Source organism: Magnolia sinica, chromosome 19, assembly GCF_029962835.1.
Source record: "Magnolia sinica isolate HGM2019 chromosome 19, MsV1, whole genome shotgun sequence".
NCBI classification, from domain to species: domain Eukaryota; kingdom Viridiplantae; phylum Streptophyta; class Magnoliopsida; order Magnoliales; family Magnoliaceae; genus Magnolia; species Magnolia sinica.
The window spans coordinates 43528265-43541637 of record NC_080591.1 but is presented as its reverse complement, the minus strand read 5'-3'; the positions used below and the strand labels follow the sequence as shown (position 1 = coordinate 43541637).

General features: G+C 39.3%; 1 long non-coding RNA gene across 1 annotated transcript; it reads left to right on the top strand.

Moving 5' to 3' along the window:
* The first annotated feature begins 11842 nt into the window (after positions 1-11842).
* On the top strand, positions 11843-13077 carry LOC131235252 (uncharacterized). Its single transcript, XR_009166021.1, has 3 exons — positions 11843-12053; positions 12548-12710; positions 12880-13077. It is a non-coding gene; the product is annotated as an uncharacterized LOC131235252 (long non-coding RNA).
* Positions 13078-13373: the final 296 nt, after the last annotated feature.

The window sequence follows — 13373 nt, the reverse complement described above, 5'->3', positions numbered from 1 at the left end:
GTGTGTCTTCCTTCTTTAATATGCTATTTTATTATCCAATTTTGACTTCATCTAGGGCATAGTGATATTCCTTTCACTTATTTGATGACCACTCTTGCTTTACACTGTTGCGTGGTCATGCCACTTGGAGAAGCTCCTACTTCTCATTTACCTTTCAACAACTCAAATATCAACAAAATAAATTTGAGGTTAGCACCTGGTCAAATTGAAAGGGATGCTGGAGAAGTTAGAGAAGAAGTTGGAGAGGAAGATGCACTACCAACTAAAGTCGATATGGAAGATATTTTTAATTAATTAGAATTTGATGATGTTGAGGTTAATCCTGATTTTCAGCTTTCTGGTTTTGATGAGCGCCATCGCTCTCTGGAAGAGAAGGTGGATGGACTGAAAATTTCCCAAGATAAACAAATGAAGTATATTCATAAGTATTTTAGACACATAAATAAGGGATTACACCAAATTGATCCATCCATTCCACCTCCCTCTTCGTCTAGTTCTGATTAGTTCGAGTACTTTTGTTGGGCTTGTAATACTACACTTAACTTTACTGTGCTTGGTGACTCTGAATTTTGGACATGTTTAAGCTTGTTTGACGTTAATACTCCTTTAATTATGGTTTAATTTGCTTACTTTCACACTCTTTCTGACTCTCTTCACTTATTAGCTACCACATTTCACATATTTTTTTCTTCCTTTGTCATTTTGTGACAAAAAGAGGGAGAAATTGGGTATTTGATTGCTTATGTCTTAATCTATTTAATGGTAATGTGGTTATGAGATGTATAAATGAGGATAGAATATATGTATCTCTTAATACAGGTCTCTATTGAGCTTAAGTTGAAGGGGAGTTGATTGAGGGAGAGTTTCGTGGTTGTGTGAACTAAGTGAAGTGAATCAGTGTATTAGAATAGGTTAATCTTCTGTAAGTTTCTTTTGTCACAATTTGACAAGGGGGGGGGGGGGGGGGTGATTGTAAGTGCTAAGTTGTAAATCTAGCACCCCGAGTTGTCAAATTTTGTTGTGCCAAAACACTTCAGTATGGTTGACTTGTTTTAATAGATGGAAAGTTCACCTTCAAGTTCAAATTGATGGGAAGTTCACCTTCATTTGAAGATGAGCTTGGTGTTATCTACATCGACGTTATGTGCTACAAGTTCGCATGTTCAACTGCAGCAACAAGTTGAAGTTCATTAAGTAAAGGTACTCAAGCTCAAGTGTATCATTACTTCATTCCTCAAGCTTAAAGTTCAAGCTTATGTTAAAGCTTAAGATCAAATCTCTAATTTAAGCTCAAGTACACTTCTTCAAGTTCAAGTCATAAGAACAAGCTCAAGTACTTTTACTCAAGTCTCAAGACACAAGTTCGAGACAAGTTCAAGAATTCCAGGTCAAGCTTCATGTGCTTCAAAGTGTCCTATCTACCGAAGCGACCAATGGTTTAATTTCAATACTCACATTTAACATATACATGACCCTAGAAAGACCTTAGGATTAGTGTAAGACCCGTATCTTAGACCGTACCGTTCCGTAGGCTTCCGCGGTCCTCCCGGTCGAATTTCGACAACCCTCGACCTATATTCAATGTTTGTGCGTGATCCTAAGCCGAGTCCTATAAATCAAACAACCCGAAACTTATACCCTAGCGACCGTGATGTGGCCATGGTTCCAACACCATGTCTCGCACACCGATACGATACCCATGTGAGGAGATGTGGGCCCGCGTTCATTCAGAAGAAACACCGCACATTGTGAATTTTGAGAGAATCTCTACAACATGTCCCATCAATTAATCAATCAAGTACACACCCTATCTCAAGTACATCACCCATACCCCATGCCACCTCACCCCCTCATAAGTCAACTCTCTCTCCCCACCCATACCTTCGTTACACGATCACAAGTCAACTCTCTCTCTCCCCACCCATACCTTCGTTACACGAATTTCAACCCAACCCACGCTTTTTAATTCCCATCCCTTACAACAACCATTCCATCCATCCCTTTTCATCCATCACCTCTCTCTTACTCTCTTCTAACAACAACTCTCCAACTCCCAAGAGAGCTTCCAACGTCCAAGCTCTCCAAGTCTCCCAAGCCAAGTGTGGCCCACCTTCCTACCCTCTCATCTACCATCTTAACCTTCCAATCTTCATCAACCTACATCAAGATTGAAGCCAAGGAGCTAAAAAAGGAGGCCTAATGTGGGTGATCCACTGTTAATTTCAATTTTCTTTTAGGGCCCACTTGTTGTGGGACCCACTTGATGTATGCATTGTATAAGTGAGGGGCCCATACTGGCAAGGTCCCTCCATCTCACCATCTCTCTCTCTCTCTCTCTCTCTCTCTCCCTCTCTTTCTCTCTTTCTCTCTCTCTTATATGGATGGTGTGTGTGTGGCCCACCATGAAGTATGTATTTCATACATGCCATCCACCGAGTGGGCCCACCTGGCAGTCCATTTGGATGGGTTTGATTAAACGAAAAACTCATATATCAGCTTGATAAGAAGAGTGGACCTTTGGTGTGGACCCCACTATATATATGTGTGTGTGTGTGTGTGTGTTGCTTAGGCAAAACACAAACGTCACTGATTAAGATCCCTGGTGGGCCACACCACGTGTACCCACCCCAGTGCATGTGAGAAATCTAGCCGTCCATCCTGCATCCAGACTCTCTCGATGTTGGACCAATCTTTGTTGTGTGTGTATATATATATATATATTAACATATATCTGGGTGGGCCACTCCCACGTGGGACCCACCTTTATCATGTATAGCCATACCGTGCAGATGAATCTAGACGGTGGATCAGGGCAGTACCCCTCCTTTATATATATACATATAATATATTATTATATAACATATATATATACACAATATATATATATCTATCGGCCCTACGTAGGACCCACTTGATGGCAGATAGGATGGACGGTGTAAATACTCCTGCTATATATCATATAGTTGGTGCATTGACGTCACCAGTTCTGTGGACCCTAGATGGGTTTCATACCATCGTCCATTTGGACGTGGGAACCCACCAGCTATGCAGTGACGTCACCAGTCCTGTGGACCCCACCGTATATGGGTTGCATCCTCACCTTCCACTCAGACGGTGGGTCCTAGCCGTTGGATGCTGCCTTAGCATCAGCAAGTGTTGTGTAGAGCCCACCTACGATGTACATGTTTCATCCTAGCCATCCATCTAGATGGACCCACTAGATGATGTATGCGTTATATCCAAATTGTCCATTCATATGGCGAGCTCGTCTTAGGGCTTGAGACTAAAAATAAGACAGATCCAATTATCAGGTGGACCACATTACAGAAAACAAGGGTATATGGCGAGCCCGTCTTAGGGCTTGAGACTAACAATAAGACAGATGCAGTTATCAGGTGGACCACATTACAGAAAACAGGGGGTTTAAATGTCCACCATTAAAACCCATGGGTTATATAGTTTGGACCAATATGATATTTGTTTTTCCTCTAAATCCAGGTCTTTGTGACCTTATAAATAGACTGAATGAAAAATAAACTCTATGGTGGGCCCATTGAGGTTTTAACAGTGGAAAAATCATTATCTCCACTGTTATTTGTGGTATGGTCCATATGATCTTTTGATATGATTCATTTTTTTAATACTCTAAAAAAATGATTTCTAAAAAAATAGATGAATGGTGTGGATGGTGTGGCCTAAGTAGTGTAGCTCACTTGTTGTATTTGAGAGGCCCAATATGATGTATTCTGGGCCCATGGGTTGAGGCCCATTGAGAGGTATTCGAGACCCATGGGTTGAGGCCCATTGTGATGTATTCGGGGCCCATGGGTTGAGGCCCATTGAGAGGTATTTAGGGCCCATGGGTTGAGGCCCATTGTGATATAGTTAAGGCCCATGGGATGTGGCCCCTTTGTGGTGTATATTAGGCCCGTGTCAGAGGCCCGTTGTGATGTATATTAGGCCCATGTCAGAGGCCCATTATGATGTATATTAGGCCTGTGTGAGCGGCTCATTGTGAAGTATATGTGGATCATATGATGCGGCTCACATGTGTGAATATGAGGCCCATTGGTACGACCCATTAATGCGGCCCACTCGTTGTGTATAAGGACCATTGGTGCGGCCCATTAATATGGCCCACTCGTTGTATATAAGGACCATTGGTGCAGCCATTGATGCGGCCTACTTGATGTATATTGAGGCCCTTAGGTCGTAGCCCATTATGATGTATTTGAGGACCATGGGTCATGGCCCATGGTGTTGTATATTAGGCCCGTGTATTTGGCCCATCGTGATGTACATTAGGCCATTGTGTGAGGCCATAGGCCCACTATACGTTTGACTCTATGTGGGCCACTCCTTGGGAGCAATGTTGGTTAAATGGCCACATTGATGGGCAATGAATTGTGACCTTCCCTTAGGCCTTGTTCGACCGATTGTCGAGGCCGATTCCAATTATCGAGTCTGATTCCAATTATTGAGCCAATTCTGATTGTCAAGGCCGATTCCAATTATCGAGGCCGATTCTGATTATCGAGGCTAAATGTTTATCGAGGCAGATTCCGATTGTCAAGGTTGAATCTGTTTATCGAGGCCAATTCCAATTGTCGAGGCCGATTGTTGATGTCGATTCCAATTGTTGGGGCTGATTTTGATTATCAAGGCCGATTTCGATTGTTGAGGCCGATTCCAATTATCGAGGCTGATTGTCAAGGCCGATTCCGATTGTTGAAGTCAATCGTCGAGGTCGATTTCGATTATCGAGGCTGATTCCATTTATCGAGGCCGATTCTGATTGTCGAGGTGGATTGTTGAGGCCGATTCCGATTGTCGAGGCCGATTTTGTTTATCGAGGCTGATTTTGATTGTCGAGGTCGATTTCGTTTATCGAGGCCGAATGTTTATCAAGGCCGATTCTGATTGTTGAGGCCGATTCCGTTTATCGATGCCGATTCCAATTGTCGAGGCCGATTGTTCAGGCCGATTTTGATTGTCGAGGCCGATTTCGATTGTCGAGGGCGAGTCCGATTGTTGAGGCCAATCATCAAGGCCGATTCCGATTATCAAGGCTGTTTCCAATTGTTGAGGCTAATCGTCGAGGCCCAATGAGATGTATATGAGGCCTATGTGATGAGGCCCATTGTGGTGCATTTGAGGGCCAGGCGATGGAACCCATTGTGATGTATATTAAACCCATGTGAGAGGCTCATCGTGATGTGTATTAAGCTCTTGAGTGAGGCCTGTGGTGTTGTATATTTGGCCGTTGTGTGAGGTCGTGGGTCCACTATATGTTAGGCTCTATATGGGCCATTCCTTGGGGGCAATGTTGGTTAAATGTCCACATTGTCGAGGTCGATTGTCGATGCCAGTTATTGATACCAATTATGGGTATATGACAACATAGCATCATGATACATGCCCATACACATCATTTACATGTTTGTTATGAGATATGGTTGACCATTGCATATATCATTGGGCAGGTTGTTATGGGACTCCCTGATAGGCGGAGTTATCCCACATGAGCACATGGTATGCGCAGGATTGATGCATGATTGGATTGCGTGACTCATGCATCTCGCATTATGTGATGGTGATTACTGTATGCCCTAATGATATTAGGACCGTAGCCTCCACAGTCATGTTGTGGATGGCCAGATGGGACACCAAAAAATCTGTTACTAGCATCGAGCCACCATAGATAGCCTTGGGTGAAAATTTCTAAACCCTCTTAGTACCAAAGGATGCCCCAACGTCAAGACTAAGTGGATATATATAAGCGCATGAGGGCCATATACCAATAGGCAGCGTCTCCCACTGTGTCGTGGTCGGTTGGGAGGGGGTGTGGCCTTACCTGCCTAAGGGAGTAGGCATAGCTAGGCTGAGTCTGACCAGCTCCTAAATGGGTTCGCTATTGACGAGCTGGGCTGATATTAGTAGGCAGGTAGTGAGGTCTCTTCCACTTACCCAGTTGTATTGTGCATTTGATGGGGCAGTAAGCTGGCGTAGAGTGTACTAGACCTCAGTGATGATCCCAGAGATGTACAATACTGATATATTGACTTATTGAGCAGGAGTTGCATACTCATTCATTTATCCATTCACTATCCACTCGGGCTGGTAGTGTGTAACTATTTGTTATATGTACCTTTGCAATAGTCAGGATTTCGGTTGGGGCGTGCGACTAACCTGAGATTAGGAGTTTACCACATTGAGTTTGACTATCCAAATTTAGGTATGGGACTGGTTTGGATAGAAGTCCCTTGTAGTAGATCCCGTAGCCTACGATACTACGTGCTATCATCCTAACTTCACACTCCAGCATAGTCATTCCATTAGTACTGCATATTACATTACATCCATGGAATATGGCATTTTGGGTTATTATGTTTATGCATGGCCTAGATACGGCTGACGATATTCGTGAACTCATCAGGAATTGCGTATTGTATTGAATCCTTGACATCTGATATATGGCTCTTTATGACTCCTCATTTGCATAGCTGATCTATATTGCTTCCTCATTATATGATATTCTCTTATTATATTTTTTGCATCGCATATCCTTGATATGGCTGATAGCATTCATGGACTTACTAGTATGTTTCTGCATTACTTTGTTATTGTACGATTTATGGATTGCCAGTATTTTCGCTTACCCTGATATCGTTTAATTATGACATTGTATTACATACTTGGCACTTACCTTGTGCACACACTTTCACCACCCTCTAAGTTTTTTATAAGCTTATGCACGATAGATGCGTGCATGTGGCATTAAGTTGCAGCAACATTGAGCTTGGAGCGTGCAGCTGTCTTCTGAAGCTTTGATTTTCGACATATATATTTCCCTTTAGCATTGTATTCAAATGTTTATATTAGTGGACATGTGATGATGATGTTATCTTTGTGATTTGGGTAAACTTGTGGTTATGCTTGTTATGAAACAAATGTACATTAAAAATCCTCCTTGTAGGATCTTAGGATTGGAATCTAGCGTATGGACGTTGAAAGCTGAGAATGGGGTACTACGGAGGCTGTCGGCACCAAATTCGGCAATCAAAAATTTTGTGAACCTGGTTTCCGAGTTTGGAGCGTGACAATTAGGTCATTAACATTACATATTTATTTTGAGTCATTGTACTTAATTTAGGCTTTGCTTCGACTAGTCCTAGTCTTTGTTCGACTAGTCCAGGCACTGGCTCGATCAGTCCAATGTTTTTCTTAGCCAGTCTAGATTTAAATCTAAATTCTCAGAATTTTCTAGTAGTTCCTCGACCAATCGAGTACCCTGATCGACTGGTCATGGAGACTAGTTCCACTAGTTAAGTGTGACTCGACTTGAACTCCAGCAATGCGATTTTTATTCACTCGACCAGTCGAGCGCTCTGCTCAACCAATCGAGCTAGCCACTCGAATAGTCGAGGGTCTATTTTATTTGATCGCGCCAGGAAATTTAAAATGTTGTTCGGCTAGGACCAGTCGAGGGAACCGATTTACAGCCTATAAATTGAGGACATTTCTCACAGATTTCAATTCATTCCATTCCAAATCAAGCCATCACTCTAAGAGATAAGTCCCCACTATTATGAAGATTTTGGTTAGTAATTTTAGATTTTTTTTATAGCTTTTCTATTTTATTTTATTGATCTCCTTATTCAAATCTATTCTATTAAAAGGGAACTCTGCTTTACCCTTTGAGATCTAAAATCAAATTCAAGCTAGCCCTAGGTTGATTTAATTTAAAATTCATCTAGACCTACCCTTCCACTTGTGAGATTGATCATTGAACATCTACATCTACAAGGAATAGGTTCTACCAGGCTACATTGAAGAAGAATCTTCAGATAAGTATTATTTTAATTTTTTGTATTTTTTAGTTTGTGAGATTCAGCCAGGAAAATTCTCATCTTTTGGTTTTGTCTAAGATTAGCCAGGAAAATCTCAGAGTGGGGTTTTTGTAATTGTGTAAGCCCATTTGAAAACACAATTGTAAAGGTCTTAAGGTGAACCTTGCAAAACCTTATTTCATAGTGAATGCCAGTATCCTGTGGGTGTGGATATTGGGAGTGGAGTAGTTGTGTGGCTGTTTGCAAATAGTTGGTGTATACACACGAACCTCTATAATTCTTGGAGTTTGGATGATGACAATGGTACATGTGTTATGGTGAATGTTGTAATTTACTTTGTGCACTTGTGGTGAATGTTGTAATAACTTAGTTTATTTCATTTTCCTCTTTATTAGTTTGAGTTTTTGATACTTACCAATGTTCTAGCAAGGTTGTCCTACCATAAGCCTTTGGTTTTTGGTATTAGGTTGTCCTTAGAACCAAGTTTGTATCAACCTCATAAGACTAGTACATTTGAGGTTGCAATTTACTTGTGTTATCTTATTATGTATTTGTGTTATCTGCCTTTACTTTTCACATTTATTTTTATATAGCATGGTCTTATTCACCCCACCTCTAGGACTTAGAGCTAGCCCTTTTCAGTACCAAACATCATTTCTGACAAATTAATTTAACTCTTCTTGTATGGATGCTTCATTTATATTGGCCAATTCAATTTGAGAGGTGAAATAGACATAATTACAAATATTTTCTAATTATTTTCAAGTTTGTACACCGGTGCTAGGGTTACCAAGTATTAGATCAGTCGGATGGTCTTTGACTAATCTTCGTTCAATATCAACTGATTTTGATGAAGAGTCGGGTACATCAATTATATTGATTTCATCATCATCTAGACTTGGTGAGGGTGTGATCAAGTGATCGTCAATTACAACATTAATAGATTCCTAAATCACTCATATTCTTTGTTAAGAACATGATATGCTCGACTATTAAGAGCATAACCCAAGAATATTCTCTCATCACTCTTAGCTTTAAAGTTTTCCAAATTTTCTCCACTACGTGAAAAAGGGAAAAATAAGATGAATTTTGAGACGGTTGTGAACCGTCTCTAAAATCCCTTCCTATAAATCGTCTCTAAAATTTCAGATGGCTCATAACCGTCTTTAATATAAACCAAAATCGTCTTATAAATGTTCAACATCCACATCATTTAAGAAGGTTAAAATCCATCAGTAACTGTTTAGAAAAGACGGTTATAGACCGTCTGGAATAAAAGACGGTCCTTAGTTGTCTTATAGGCAGTCATCTGAGATTGTCAGAGACTGTCTGCATTAGAGATGGTCCTTTGTTGTCTTATAGTGGTCATTTAAGATCGTCAGAGACCGTCTGCATTAGAGACAGTCCTTAGCCATCTTATAGTGGTCATCTGAGACGGTCAGAGGCCATCTACATTAAAGACGATCCTTAGCCGTCTTATAGTGGTCATCTGAGACGGTCAAAGACCATCTACATTAGAGACGGTCCTTGCATCTTATAGTGGTCATCTGAGACGATCAGGGATCGTCTGCATTAGAGATGGTCTTTAGCTGTCTAATAGTGGTCATTTGAGACAATCAAAGACTATCTGCATTAGAGACGATCATTAGCTGTCTTATAGGCCCAAAACTACCTTACCCTTCCATCGTCATGACTCCCTCACACAAGGTAGAGCATGCCTTAATGTGGGGTTACTGTGGCCGCCACCTTAATGTATTTATTACGTATTCAGGCCATCCATTAGTTTCTCACTCTATATCCTTCTTACTTTATTAAAAATTAAAATTTTAGGAAATGAAGTTCGAAAAAAATTTGAGATTAAAAAATCAAGATTTTGATAAATAATATTGACATTCTGAAAAACAAAATTGAGAAGTTAAAAAAATTTATGAATTTGAAAAAAAAAAGAAGAAGAGAAGCTTAGAAAATTAATTAATAAAGTTTGAGAAAAATTGAGATTTTTTTAAAAAAACTGTGATTTAATAAAAATCTAGATTTTGAAAAAATAAAAAAATTTAAGAACTTTGAATAAAGTTGATCATTTGTAAAAACAATTAGATTTCTAAAAAAAATGATATTTTTAAAAAGAAAATTGAAAATATTAAAAAATTTGTGAAAAATTTGACAACTATGAAAAAAAAACATTTCGAAAAAGAAATTGAGATTGTTATTTATTTTTTTTAAAAAAAAGTTCGATAACAGAAGTGAGATTTTGATGATGTGTTGTATATCCATGTCGTCCATATGTTTCTCCAGCCCATTTTTGGGCGAGGTATAAAAAATAGTGTAGATTTAAATATTAAGTGGACCGCACCACCAGAAAAAGTGGTAATATAGTGCCTTGCCATTAAAAATTAGAAATAGCATGTCATAAGGTTTTAATAGTGTTTATCTGTAATATAACTTGTTGATTATGTAAAGAAGATTTGGATGAAGGGAAACTACAAAGATCAAATTAATCCAAAACTTTTGTAGTCTTTAAAAGATTTTTAATGGTTATTCATCATTATTTTGATTGGTATGGCCCACCTGAGATTACTAAGTTCTTATGATTTACATCCTAAAATATGATGGAAAAATATATGAACAGTATTGATATACACAAAATATATTAAGGTAGGCTCTACACAGTTCATGAAGGAGTTACCTAATTAGTGAAATGGTACTATAAGGTCGATTTCATGGGAACTTCCCATGAGGTCAATCTGTATGGGCCCCACCATCATGTGTGTAGAACATCAACACCATGCATTTGATGTGTCTCTTTTAGGTTATGAGATATCCCAAAAACCTTTTCGTATATGAAACTAAGGTGGGCCATAACATCTAAAACTATGTGAAGACATCCCTAAAGGATATAAAAGCACTTGGTGGGGCCCACATGAGCTTTGGATGTGGCTGAAACTTGGTATTACCCATCATTTACATAATGAATGGGCTGGATCTGTGAACCACATCTAGGTGGGCCTAATAAATGATTATGAATGTTTTAATGAGAGGGTAACCCCTCTCAACTATAGTATATGGTGTGGCCCACTCAAGTTAATGTACTTTATTTTTAAACCCATGGCCACAATGGAATGGTGCATCTGACTGATGGGGTAGATCCAAAGTTCAAGTGGACCCCACAATAGAAAAGAGCGGGATAGTGACACCCACTATTGAAACCTTCGTAGGGCCGATCATGATGTTTATTTGAGATCCAACCTGTTTATAAGTTAGTATAGACATGGAATAAGGGAAAACATAAATATTAGCTTGATCAAAAACTTCTATGGCCTAAAGAAGTTTTTAATGGTAGGCGTTCAATCCCAATTGTTTTATGTGGTGGGGTTCACTCAAACTTTAGATCTGCCTCATACTTTGGCTCATACTCTAAAATTATATGGTAAAATGGATGGATGGCACGAATAAACCACATGCATTCACCGGGTTATTGTGGGGGCCACCTTGATGCATGTATTATGCATCCATGCCATCCATTAGCATTTTCAAATCATTATTTGGGAAAGCCAGATTTTTAATGGTGGACATCCCAATCACTATTTTTTTCACATTGTGTGGTCCACCCAAGCTTTAGTTCATGCTCATTGTTTGCGATCGATGATAAAATTATGTTGAGAAATGGATGGAAGACATGGATGAAACAAATAGATCATGGTGGGATCCTCTTAAGCATTCGATATGCATCCTTTTTGGTATGGTTCCGTAAAACTAACTTTTAAAATAAATGGACGGAGTGGATAAATCAAATACACCACGATGGGCCCACAGAGCCCCTAATATGACCGTCCATCTCTGCCTCTACATAGGGTATTACCCAATCCGTGCCCATTCTTTGATAGCCCGGGAGAATGAAAGTTTCTCTATGTTTTCACCGTGCCCATTACTCTTAAAACCCCCTCCTCCCAAAACTGAATCTCTCTCTCTCTCTCTCTATGTTATTCTTCTCATCTTTGGTAGCGGAACCGCCATCATCACAAGACAGGGCAACACCCATCTCCATCAGATCAGAGAAGATGACCAGGTCAGAAGGGTATTGGCGACAGGGGCTGATTGAGATGGAGATGAAAAGAGGCAAGGTTGAAGAAGATCACCAAGTCAAAGCAGATGAAGCACCTTAAGGTCGTGCCAAATGAGATCTTTGCAAAGAAGAAGAATTAGGTCAGATTGAATTACAAGAATTTTGTTTTGATTTATTTCTTTTCTTGATGGTTTTATTGCGAGATCGATGGATTTGGGAATTAGTGTTTTGATCTTGCAAGTTGTTGTTATCAGTATGGAATTTATGGATTTGGAAAATAGTGTTTTTTATTTTTTATTTTTTTTTTACAAACACCCTTTTCAGATTTTTGGTGCATGGACCATCATTTTAGGTCACCGAACAATGGCTCCACTAGTAAAAACTAAAAAGCCCATTGTGTAATACCTCTTGTATTTCATGCACGCAAACTGTTTGATGAAATGACTCAACAAGGAGTTTTTGTGTATTGTGTTTTACTTGCACCCAACCAAAAAGCCCATTGTGTAATACCTCCCATATTTATGCTAATTGAAAACCTGTATATGTCATATATATTATGTTTGAGCATTGTCAACTAGCCCCTTTTTTGTTAGTGGATTGCTTTCTATGGTTGGCTGATTTATTTAGCAAACAGAACATTTAAACACCACAATTTCATCAAGGAATGCAAGTGAGACTCAAACATATGAGATGGAGAAGGGGCCTGGCAGCACATGTGCTATCCTCATACAGTTGTAGGAAATCAAGCAAAGGGCAGCTAGTGGTTGAACTAAAAATCAGGTTGGCCTGCTTATCAGGTGAGCGACAAGCTTATATTAAATGTCAATCAATAGTTATTTTATTTGCAAACTTTTCATTTTTGTGCTACAAATGTGGCGCAACCAATTTTAGTGGAGTGTTTGCCATCCAAGTTGCAACTTAACAAACTTTGAATGTCTACAAATCTATGGTTGTCTCCATTTACAGAGGGGATGCGAGAAGGAGAAAGACAATGATTGGCACATGATTGCACACATCTCATACATTCAGATTGGATGGCCACCAGATTATAAGTACCACTTCTTGCTCAACCTTATCTTTGCTTTATAATATATGATTTTACCAAATACTACCTTTAGTAACTATTAAGTACTGTTTAGTGCTTTTGGGTTCAACATGGCATTCTACTACTTGGGGTTATTATGTGGAAGTCTAGAATAATCTTCAACATGGCATTCTACTACCGTAGGTTGCAGGTAGCAGCCAACTACTACCGGCCTAATCTGAAAAACTCATATATGAAAAATTAGTTTGAAGCTTTTGATGTAAATTATTTCCTTTTTCCTTCTTTTTTACTTTTTTCCCCTACTTTTTCATTGTTGTTCAAATTCACCACTCAAATTTCTTCTCTTGTAGAAAACTACTCAGTGTTTTGTTTCTACATATGATCATTTTTTTCAATATGCAAGTATATATCAATC